The sequence below is a fragment of the Protopterus annectens genome, chromosome 4.part1, assembly GCF_019279795.1.
Source record: "Protopterus annectens isolate FY-2018-M chromosome 4.part1, PAN1.0, whole genome shotgun sequence".
NCBI lineage: Eukaryota > Metazoa > Chordata > Ceratodontiformes > Protopteridae > Protopterus > Protopterus annectens.
In genome coordinates, this window is record NC_056734.1 from 845,797,550 (window position 1) to 845,810,058 (window position 12,509).

Below are 12,509 nucleotides of genomic sequence, written 5' to 3' on the forward strand. Positions count from 1 at the left end.
TATACTCTGGGCAGAAGAGGCCACAGCAGGTAAATATGTGCCAGTCTTTCTCAGGTGTGTCTTTTTGTGTGTATGTGAAAAATCAAATCTCACAGTGTGCGTGTGTCAGCTACTTGGAGCAGGGACATGAAGCATGGGGTTCATGGTTTCACAGAGAGGGTGCTGGAGGACTTAGCTTGGACACTTGGCTGAGGACCTAACCCTACAGCTGTACAAGTGGGGTCTCTTACTAGGGACCTGGAGGGAGACAGAGACATCCAGACCCTGGACTTAGTGTGTTCCCTGTGTGCTCTTAAGGGAAATTGTGCTTGATGCAGAGAGGTCTACATCTGGAAATACTGTGTGTATCTATTTTTTTCAAAGTGAACGCTCCCCCGCTTGTGTCAGTGGTGAAGATTGAGGCTCCTTGATCACTGGCTCAGAGAGGGGTCATCACATTGGTAATGGATATATTGTTATAAATTGGGACATAATGGTTTAGTGGAGCCATACATTTTGCAAACTGTGTGTGAAGGTACATGGGAATTGAACCCATGACTAAAAAGAAGGTTGAATTGTTGTTTATTAACTGTCAATGCCACAGAAGAACTAACATTTTTACCTTGTGAGTTGAGGGGTATCAATTTCAACATGTGTAGAGATCGAATTTTGACAAGCCTATATGTGTTTGACTTTGAGTTGTTATGTTATTGTTATGTTATTGGATTTACATTTAGAAGCCATTACATACTGTTGTAAAACAATTTCCTTTGCTTAGATTTGAATGAGTTCAATAAAACACATTAAGGAAGGGGCCATACATATTTTACATGACATACTGTTCTACATAGCTAATATTGATACTTGTGTTGAGCCATACTTTATTCCAATAACTATGAGTAACTTTAAATTAACCATGGCAATTGTTATGCTTAACAAGCTTCACAAATAGTGTAGTTAACTTATTTGGCATTCATTACATAGAGACGTGTAGCACCGTTCATTTTGCAACTTGACAGTTGTACTTCATTTTCAATAATTTATACAAAGTCTTGACAGCAGTTATTACTGTGTTGACACATTTAGTCACAGAGAAAGTTACATAGCAGCTGTATTTTCTTCACACAGTACTATCAAGAATGCTGATTGAAGTACACTGGTGCTAGTCCAATCTGATTTTCTCTAAGCATCACACAAAGGCAGAGGATTACAAAAATAAAAAGAATCTGTGTGCTGATTGATGGCCTTTTAAATATCTAGCACTGAATCCAGCGCCTCTGACATTACCCTGAAATATTGAGTCTTATAACAGAGTTTGGCACATGATAAGTTGTATTTCTGTTACACATTATCATGCCTTCATGTAATGACATTTATTGAGGAAGGGGCAATGCAGGAGCTTCCATAACGTAATTTTGTACACAGCATGCATAAGTAATAATTGCATCTGTTTTAGGGAAATGTCTTACTTTCATGATTACTTGTTCTGACATATTTACAATGACTTTGATTAAGTATCCATATTTCAAAGTTCATTACGCTGCTGATTTTAGTTCCCCACACTTTACTCCATGTCGTACTTGTCAACTCATAAATACAAAAATGTGCTACTGCTATTATCAATAGATCACATTCCAGGACACAAACATTTTTCTAACTCTGAGTGCTAACTTCAAAATATCAAAATCAAGAATCAAACTCTGCATTGTCGGTGCTGTTATTCATATATTACCGCATTAACATGTTCAGTCACAGTGAAAATTATAGAACAGGTGTCTTTTTTGGCAATCAGTGCTGTCCAGAAATGGAACAGCAACAGTCTCATTTTCACTGCTGATGGAATTCCAAATTAAATTTTTGAGTATTTGCCTTGGGAATTGAACTGCTGGTTACTGCTAGTGACTACTGGTGGTCACTAATGTGCAATGCCAAGAGTTGTGCAAAGGATGAAGCCAAAAAATGAAATAAAAAAAAAATGGCTGTCTGATGATTTCTCAAGTCTGTGGTGTTATACCTTTAAAATGTTGACACTGAGGATCTCTACTTTCACATAGACATCTTCACCTTTAGATCTGAACTGGGAAACCATGACATTAGCACAAAACATTGAAAAGATTAATAGTGTTTGCAACATCAACAAAGACGAGGTAGAAAAAGTAGAGCACATATAAGCAAGCTTTGACATTCTAACATTTTACATTTAGGAAGCAATATACTCATGTTCTTAAACTTGTCCTTCATACTTTCACAGTAGATGTTTAGATGAACAGGATATTTTTACCACTTAAGCTACTAAACCATGTCACAGTACAAATAAATATATGGAATACAAGAGTGTGTTCTTCCCTTTCTCTTCTGAGCATTACTCATATTTGATGTGTTTGTAACATGAGTGCGTTATACTCTCTATTTATGTACCACCTTTTTGTTGATATGTTTCAGTTTTATGTACTTTAAATGACTTATATGAAGTTTTTTTTCAGTTAGTTTAGTTTTTTTCAGTTATTTATAAAGGTGGTATAAAGGTTATCCCCTAAGTCAGTCATTGTAATCACAAACTTTTCTATAAGCCTGTTCTCCATGGCATATTCTCAGTATGTGTACATCACAGTAGTAGTAGTATTAAACACATAACTAGTCATGCTGTAATGTTATTAAGTTACACTTGTAATACATTAGCTAGCTACTGAATACTTGCAACTGAACTGCTAGGGCATATGTACAGCACTGAGTAGGTCCTCTTGCCATGTTTACTTGGCCAGCACTTTGTGATGACACCTGATTTATACATTCATCATGTCCATAATGGTTAATCTCAGGATAAAGAATTTGAATCACAGTAGGGAAGAATATTTGGATTCATAATTTTAAGATACTGCTGTTTGTTTGTGTTAAGCTGCTGCAATTTCATTATTTTTGGTAAAATGTATTACGTATCCTGCCAAAGTATGTTATGTTGTTTACAAGCAATACTTAGTTATCATTTCACTATTGGTTTCCTAGCACATTGAAAGTATGTCTGTAATTTTGCAATTTGTGTGGGTATAGCAGTTGCTATTGCAATTATCCTTATCTAATGTTACATGGGTTTATGGAATCATTTCTCTGAGGATAGGAACACACTATAAGCTTAGTAGAAATAGCAAGTAATATTTCAGAAAGCATTCTATGGTAAGGCTGTTGTATATAAAAACAAATGTTATTCGATTAGAAGGGTTGTGTTCTTGACATTTGTGGTTGCTGGGGTTGGGGGAACGAATGGTTGTTTTGTAGGGGGTCTTTGAATTTTATTACATATCTGAGTAATGTCTACAATTTGAAATTTTCTTTCTGTAAGGAAGGTTTAACATTTGCTATTAGAAAACTGATATTGTATTACATACTTTTTTTCTGTCTACTTGTTCTGAATATAGAAAGTAATTTTAATTTAAAAGTGTAATTTCATAACATTTGTTTAATTGGTAATGCTGTTATATGTTACAGACTAACACATTTCTTTCCCCCTACTTCTCCCAACTCAAGTCTGCTATTGCCAGAGTTGGGGCTTGGGGAGTTACAGTTATATAGCAAAGTAGTGACCAGCATAATGGTAAACCTTCACTGTCACACCAATATGAAACAGAAAAATTCCAGTGTAAGGAAACACTCGATAGCAGCTTCAATACAACAAAACTTTTTAATAAAACACAAAGCTTTCGTACATGCATCCTTCCTCAGTGTGAACAAATAGAACAAAACACTTCCTTTTCCTTTTATAATGGGGCTTAATTGCATCACATGACACAGTATACAATCAAAATTTTCTCTAACCAAGACGCTCTCCTCCAAAACAAGGAAGCCAATCTGGCAGTCCCCAACCATTAAATAAACTCTACAACAGAAGGAAGAAACTGTTGCAGAAAAAGCTGAAATCCCAAGACTGGAAAAACTCCCTTATTAGCCTCAACAAAAGGTTGATATCCCTCATATAAACCTCTAAAGCCAGCTATGAAGGCAGAATCGTGGCAATCACTAAAAGCAAACACAAAGCCTTCTATAGTTATATCAAAAATCTCCATGGCAATACCCAGATTTGCTCTGAGTTATTGCACAATGGCACCTCCTATATTGAGCCAACAGATATTGCCAACATACTGGCCAACAGATTCAGTGCCAGCTTTACCCCTCTCTCCCCCACTAAAGTACCAATCACAATACCAAAGGAATACCAGGAACCCGGCATTACCGCAGCACAGGTTAAAGCTGAATTGTCCAAGGCCAAGAATACAGCTTCCATGGGACCTGACAATATTCCTGGATGTGTTCTTCAGGAACTACAAAGTGAACTGGCCCTGTTCAGTCACAGCCTCACCTCAGGCTTTGTCCCTACTGAATGGCACACTGCTACAGTCATCCCTCTCCATAAAGGAGGAGCAATTACAGACCCTGGGAATTATCGCCCCATTAGCTTGATGAGTCTGATATGTAAGGCTATGGAATGCATCATTATGGACCTAATTAACAAGGATATAGGGAATCTCCAAATTCTATATCCCATGCAATTTAGATTTGTAAAAGGTAGATCATGCTTGCTCAACCTGGTTGACTTCTTTGAGTCAGTTACCAGAGCTGTGGTTGAGGACAAGGCAGTTCATACAGCCTACCACGATTTGGCCAAAGCCTTTGATACCATTCCCCACTCAGGAATTATTGATAAACTCACCAAACTAGGCATCAACCCCTATATCACTAGGTGGGTTGCAAATTGGCTCACAGATTGAACCCACAGTGTGGAAGTAGCAGACTCCAAGTCAGACTGCTGACCAGTCACAAGTGAAGTCCCACAGGGATCGGTCCTGGGTCCTTTCCTGTTTAGCATTTACTTCTCTGAAGTCCAGGCCAACACAGAGGAACTCTGGCTAACCAAGGTCACAGACAACTGCAAGCTGGGAGACATTATTAACTCCCCAAGTGATGTAGACATCCTACAGAAAGGCCTCACTGAGACCAATAACTGGTGTCGAAACCATGGCCTTAAGCTTAATGCCAAAAAATGCATCATCACCCCCTTTGGGAAAAACTCAATTCCCACTAATTACCACATTGATGGGAGCCCACTGACACTGAAGGCATTATCAGAGATCTGGGGACACAGGTTAACAGCAACCTCTCCTTCAACCACCACATTGCCACTGTGGTCAGAAAGTCCTTCTATGTGGCACATCTTATTACCAAGGGTTTTGCAACTGGGAAGAAAGAGGTCATCATCTCTCTCTACTCTTCCCTCATTAGGACAATCACCAAGTATAATGACCCATTTGGCATGTACCTCACTAGACAAATGCAACAGCTGGAAAGACCACAAAAGTACCTCACGAAGAGGATCCTAGGCCTTGAACACATGTCAGACAGACTCAAAAAACTCCAGCTATTCTCTGTTTCATATCATCTGCTAAGAGGCAATCTCTGCTTCACTTACAAAGCCATGTCTGGCCCAGGTCTGTTAGAAATGCTACATCTAAAGAAACCCAAATCCCTCCACACCACATGCTCCAGAGACCTTAACCTTATTACCACAATCAACAGAACATGCTGAAGGGATAGGTTCATAACCCAGAGACTGCACATGCTCTGGAATAGACTTCCCATACATGTCAAGCAAAGCACCTCACTGGCTTTCTTCAAGAGAAATCTTGATGAGTGGATGGGAAATAAAAAGTTCACCCCGGGGATCACTGCAGTAGCTCTACTTGATAGAGGCACAGGTAACAAACGTTGGGCAGCATGATGCCAGGCACTTCTATGGGCTAGGTATGTAACGCTCCAGGGCCATTAGCCTATTACACACCTAGGAACCTATGAACCTAAAACTTAAGACATTTTAAACGTTGCATAAAAAATAAAACTCCCCAAACAGTTAGTAGATACAAAAGCATCCACATAGAACATACCTAAAAAATGGCGTTTATATCACATTATCGAAAGATGAAAATAGTAAACGCTATTTCATCGAACCTAAAATATCTAAACCACATAATATCGAACATTCAGAACAGCAAATTTTTTCCTTGGGGAAAAAATTCGATATTCCGAAACACATACACAAAACACAAGCATACCTAAAAAACATCAATACACACACATACACTTATAATCCTACAACTATCCTTACACTAAACTATACATACACTACTATCTATCCACTTACCTTAACCCAAACCCTAACCCTAAGGTCCGTCACTATAGCACACTCACCTAACCTGTGCCCTAACCCTAACTCAGTTAACCCGCCCCGAAACCTAATTCACCTAACACGAGCCCTAACTTTAACTCACCTAACCTGCGCCCTAATCCTAACAACCACACAATCACACACTTACCTGAACCCGACCCATAAATTTCCACCACAGTGCTGAAAATAGCAAAGCCACAGAACTGGCCAACCGAATTCTTTCCCTAGGAAAGAATTTGGTGTTCTGCAGCTTTGCTATTTTTAGTATTCAATTAAAATGGGTCGATATTAGAACAGTCGAAGTTTTAAAACTTCGATGTTCTGATATAGACTGAAAAAAGGCATTTAAACATACATAAACAAGTTCAGGTCTATAAAATCATCTGCTTCTTTTTCAGAACAGGTTTTAGGGTTACAGCAGTATTGATTCCAGGATTAGCATCTGATTGAAGCATTACTATACACTTGTACACATTAATTTCTAGAATATTATTATTGTCACCCCCTCTTCTATTTTTAGGGACAACATTTATCACACAAAACTTAAAAAATGTGTTCACCCATTTCAGCAATATGTTTTGCAAGAGTATTAGTGCCTACTCATCTTCTAACATCCGACTTATGTTCAACAATATGCTCTTTAAATTTACGTGTTGTTTTCCTTATATATATATAACTCAGTCACTCAGTCATCATAGCTCATGCCTCTTACTGATAATTGTAGTTGACAAACCCTTCTGTGACCATATCTGGTGGCAGGTGGTTAATCATGTGACTGCTATGAGTGATCATGGCTGTGACTACAATGCCATCAGACATCAGGTCAGTGATATGAATATCATAGCTAAAAAGAGAGTCAGTGCTATTGCACAGGAATGGCGAGCTATGCAGGTGGTCATGCAACTGAACCACCTGTCACTGAGATGGAGGAGTTCCTTTCAACTGCATGGGATATAGGCAGCTCAACAGAGTTGCCCAGAGCCATAATGGATATGGGTGCAGAAGTGGAAGAGGACAACCAAGGTGTGTCTCCTGCTGATTCTCCAAGTATGCCATTTATATCTATATCTATATCTATATCTATATCTATATCTATATCTATATTTATATCTATATCTATCTGTCTATCTATGGTTCCCCTGCATTTTTTAAATGCCATTTCTTTGACAAATGCAGGGGGTGGAGGTATGGTTACATGTCAACGGTATGGTTAGCCGAGTGGTGGAAATGTCGATGTATAATGTCAAGACAGGTAAGTGGCACTGGAGTGGTGAGAGTATTGGTATGTGTGTATGTGAGTTAAAGTTAGGTTCGGGAATGAGTGAAGGATAGGTGTTGTATGGTTGTGTGTGAGTTTGTGTATTTTAGGTGTCGGATCAGGGTTAGTTTCGGGGATAAACAGAGTATTCGTTGTGTGTGTTAGTGAATGTTTATGTATCTGAGTGTGTCTTGTGTAGTAGGAGTGTTACAGGAAGGTTTTTATGAAGGTAAGATGTAGGGTTAGGGTTGAGAGAAGGGGCAGTGTTAGGGTTAGCACCCACTACTAAGTTGGTGGAGCTGTTACTGTTTGTATATGCTCATCTTTTTAGGTTTTCACTTAAGTAGTGAGTGTGTGTCACTATTCTCTGCCCCTTAACCAGAGCCAAAGCATATTGTGCACACCTCCATCTGCCAGGATCATTCCCAGCTGCTGGTTCTTCCTCAGACTACTCATCTGTGCATGCTGGCTCTGCTGGCCCAGCCTGCGGTGTTGAGAACTGTTGTCCTTGGCCTTGTTGTCCTTGCTGCAGCTGTTTCCTAAAAATGATATTATGTAACATGTCACAGACTGCCAGCATTTTGGCCAGTGGAGATGAGTCTTATTGCAGTCCACCTCCAGATGTATCTAAACATCAGAAACATGACTTGAACAAGCTAAAAACATACTCTATAATAGTTCATGTTTAAACATGTGCATCATTGTAATTTGCTGTGTATGATTATGAGGGTTTCTCGTAGGTGTCATGAACCAAGGTTCCATTGCATAACTTGCATCATGCACTAGATGCCCTTGTGGGAAGTCATCTGTAGAAAACTTTAGATACAGGTCACAGGTGTGCCATAGCCAGGTTTACCTGCACTCACATTATAGATTATCCCTTGGGCATCAGAGACCACCTAACAGTTGATAGACTGATAGCCTTTTCTGTTGATGTACGTCTTTCCCTGTTCACCAGGTGGGGCTTCAGTTTCAATGTGTGTGCAATCCATGCCCCCAGAACTTCAGGAGAAAGTGCTATGGCATAGGAATGTTGCATGGTGACATCTCTCTCCTCTGGGACACATGGAAACCAGATATGCTCCCTTGCATGTTGCAGCATTGCAGTGAGAAACCGGAGTAATCTTCTTGAGGCTGAGGCATGTGACCCCCCCCCCCAATATGTTCCCTGTGGGTTTCCAAAAAGTGCCTGTAGCTAGTATGTGTAATGCTACATGTACCCTGTCTCTTTGTGGATGTGTTCCAATGATTTTTGGAATTGAAGGCTAAAGTGAGTGTGGAGTGCCAGCTCAGGTTTTATACATTCCTAAATCACTTTGCCTTGATGATTCATTTTATTAGGATAATTCACCCATTTATTCCTTCATTAGCATATTTTGTCACTCACCATTGTCTTGCAGCTGGGCACAACCTGCAAAGCTTTTTCAAAAATACAAAACACATGTTCTTCATTGTATATCACTACACATCACGCACACACATGAGCTTAAAGTGAAGTGTATGTATTCATGAATCCTGGCCTGTGTCTTATAAATAATCCAAAAACAAGGTGCAATTACAAAACTTTGTTTTGTAATTCAAAATTAAAAGCATCTAAAAATGTATTAAAAACACCCAATAACAACAAATATATAATGCTGATTATAACAAACCCAAGGTTTAATTTTTAATAAACAATTTATTGAAATCATCCCATTCAAACCAGGAGCTATGCTCACATTCATTTTAATTTGCCAAAATAGCTGATAGAGCTCCAAATGTAAATCTATGGCACCACCTCTAGGGTAATTACAAGGCTTTTCAATCCCAAAAATTAAATACTTATGACTCATGAAATCTGCCAAATGTTTGGCTAAAGCATTATTCGTATTTTCTTACCTATGTTGTAAATATGTTCATAAATCCTCCCTTAGGTTCATAGGTTGGTACTAGGCTATCAGCCCTAGGGCCTATAAAAGCCTAGCCATAACAATTCCTTGGCTATTTCTTCCCACACTATTTACTTCCCTGGACCCCTGTCTAGCAGGGCGACTGACATGATTCCCGGTGTGAATTTCCTTTCTCCCATCCAATCGTCAAGGTTCCTTTTGAAGAGGGACAAAGAGGCACTCTGCTTGACATGTATGGGCAGTCTATTCCAGCGTTTGGGTAATCTCTGGGTCAGGAACCTATCCCTCCAGAATGTTTTGTTTATTGTGATGACAAGGTTTAGATCCCTGGAGCATGTGGCTCTGAGGGATTGGGATTTCTTTAAATGTAGCATGTCCAACAGCTCTGGGTTTGACATGGCCTTGTATGTTAACCAGAGATTGCCTCTGAGTAGACGATATGCGACAGAGTATAGCTGGAGTTTTTTAAGGTGGTCAGTGTAGGGCATCTGCTTTAGGCCTGTGATTCTTTTAGTGAGGTATTTCTGCAGCCTTTCCAGTTATTGCAGATGTCTTCAAAGGTACATAACAAATGGAGCATTGTATTCTATAATGGGTCTAATGAGGGATGAGTACAGTGGGACGATAACCTCCTTTTTTTCTGGATGAAAAGCTCTTAGTGATGAGGTGTGCCACATAGAAGGATTTCCTGACTGTTGTGGCGATGTGGTTATCGAAGGTGAGACCACTGTCCACCTGTGTCCCTAAGTCTCTTATCACTTTGAAAGTTCTAGCTGTCTTCCCAATATAAAAACCTGTACATTCTTGACAAAAGCCTGCACACACAAGTCCTTTTCTCTCACAATTGCTTCAAAAATTTTGGCAAATAAAAACATCAGCTACGGTGGCTGTGCTTGCTTACAAAATGTATTTGCAATAACTACAACAACCACATTTTGATGTAGCCCATCTTAAGCCTCCCATGCAATGGGTGGCCAGCTCAGTGCATTTGATCATATTTTACAAGCAACTACCTTTCCTTATAATAAATTTTGGGGACTATCCAAGTTTTTTATTAACTTCATCAAGACAGTTAAATATACCCCAATTTTTCATAATAACATTTTATATCCCCATAATTAGAACTGTTGTTGTGTCTTTCGGCTTTTCCCGGTTAGGGGTCACAGCGGAACTCCGGTCCGCTAATGATTGGCAGTAGATTTTTACGTGCTGAGTTGTCAGCTCTGATGCACAACCTTCAACAAAGGTACGCCCATTCATGCATGTCTCCACACAGAAGACGCTCTAGCTGAGAATCGAACAGGACAACATCTTACTGTGAGGAGACAACGCTACCGCAGCACCACCACCACAGTCCCATAATCAGAACTGTATGCTGTAATAAAGGCTTATGACAAATTAATACCATCAATATATTTGGCTACCAAACAATAGACCCCAACAATGAGGCGTATGTCCCAGATTCTCTCTTTTTAAGTGATATAAACAATGGAGTGGTCAGAAAGATATAATCTGGGATATACAACTCATTGTTGGGGTCTACTGGTTGGTGGCAAAATATAAAGATGGTATTAATTTGTCATCAGCCTTTATTACAGCATAGAATTCTGATTATGGGGGTATAAAAATGTTATTATGAAAAACTGGGGCATATTTAACTATCTTGATGAAGTTAATAAAAAAAACGGATTGTGCCCAAAATTAATTATAAGGAAAGGTGCTCGCTTGTAAAATATGATTGAATGCATTAAAATGGTCACCCATTGTGTGGGATGCAGAAGACGGGCTACATCAGAATGTGGTAGTTGTAGTTAATGCAAATACATTTTAAAAACAAGCACAGCCACCATAGCTGATGTATTTATTTGTCCAAAGTTTTGAAGCAATTGTGAGACAAAAGGACTTGTATATGGAGCCCTTTTTCAACAATGCAAAAGTTTTTATATTGGGAAGACAGCTAGAAATTTTAAAGAGAGGATTTGTGAACATATTTTTAACACAGGTAAGAAAAATACTAATAATGCTTTAACCAAACATTTGGCAGATTTTCCATGTCATAAGATTTTATTTTTTGGGATTGAATAACCTTGTAATAACCTTAGAGGTGGTGCCATAAATTTATATTTGGAGCTTTGTGAGCTATTTTGGCAAATTAAAGTGAATGCAGGTGTATCTCCTGGTTTCAGTGGGATGATTTCTATAAACTGTTTATTAAAAATTAACCCCTTGGATTTGTAATAATCAACTTTATATATATATTTTATTGGATGTTTTAATAAAGTTTTTAACATTCTTTTAACTTTGAATTACAAAATAAAGTTTTGTAATTGGGAATGGCTCCTGATTGGATGATTATGTCACATGATTGTTTTGGTGGTATTTAAGTCGCCTTTTGATTAATTTTTATATTCTCATGAAATTTCATAATTGAAATGAAAGCACTAAACAAACCGTTTTATCCATGGTGTGGGGTCTATTGTGTGGTGTCTTGTTTTTGGATAGTTTGTCAATACGTGACGTCTGTCATTTTCTTTGATTACTGTGTCTTATGACTATCAGAAGCAGAATTGTGAGTAAGTAGACTGCTGTAACATTAGGTAATACTAAATGCTTTGCAGATAGGTTGAGTGTGTGTGTATATTTACAGGTTAAATTAAAGTAAAGGCGAGGGAATGAGATACAGATTGTGAGCATGTTTGCAGAGTGTGTCTATTGTTTAATTATACTGTTAGGGAATGTCTTTTGTAGCATGAAATGTAGAGTTAAAGTTAGGGGTTGGGTAGAGTTAGGGTTAGAGCTGGCACAGATGAGTAAGATGCCCAACTTTGCTTTTGTGTACTAACTCTTGAAACTCTACACCTTACATTGCAGAACACCTTTTATCTAAAAGCACCACTATTAGGTCTCAGGCTTATTGTGCATATCGTAAATAGCTAACATTTTGTTGTTTCTTTAAAACATGATTCAACTTATTCTTTTATTATATGACATTTCAAAGTTTGTCATTTTTGTAATCTTTTTTTTTCTTTTCAAAAAATGTTAATAAAAATATTTAAAGGGAAAAAAAATAAATAAATAAAAGCACAACTATACAGATGGTGTGTGTTTTTGAGATTTAGCAGTCAGTCACATTTCTTTCTGGGTTTCTTGCCATATATACACATGAACACTC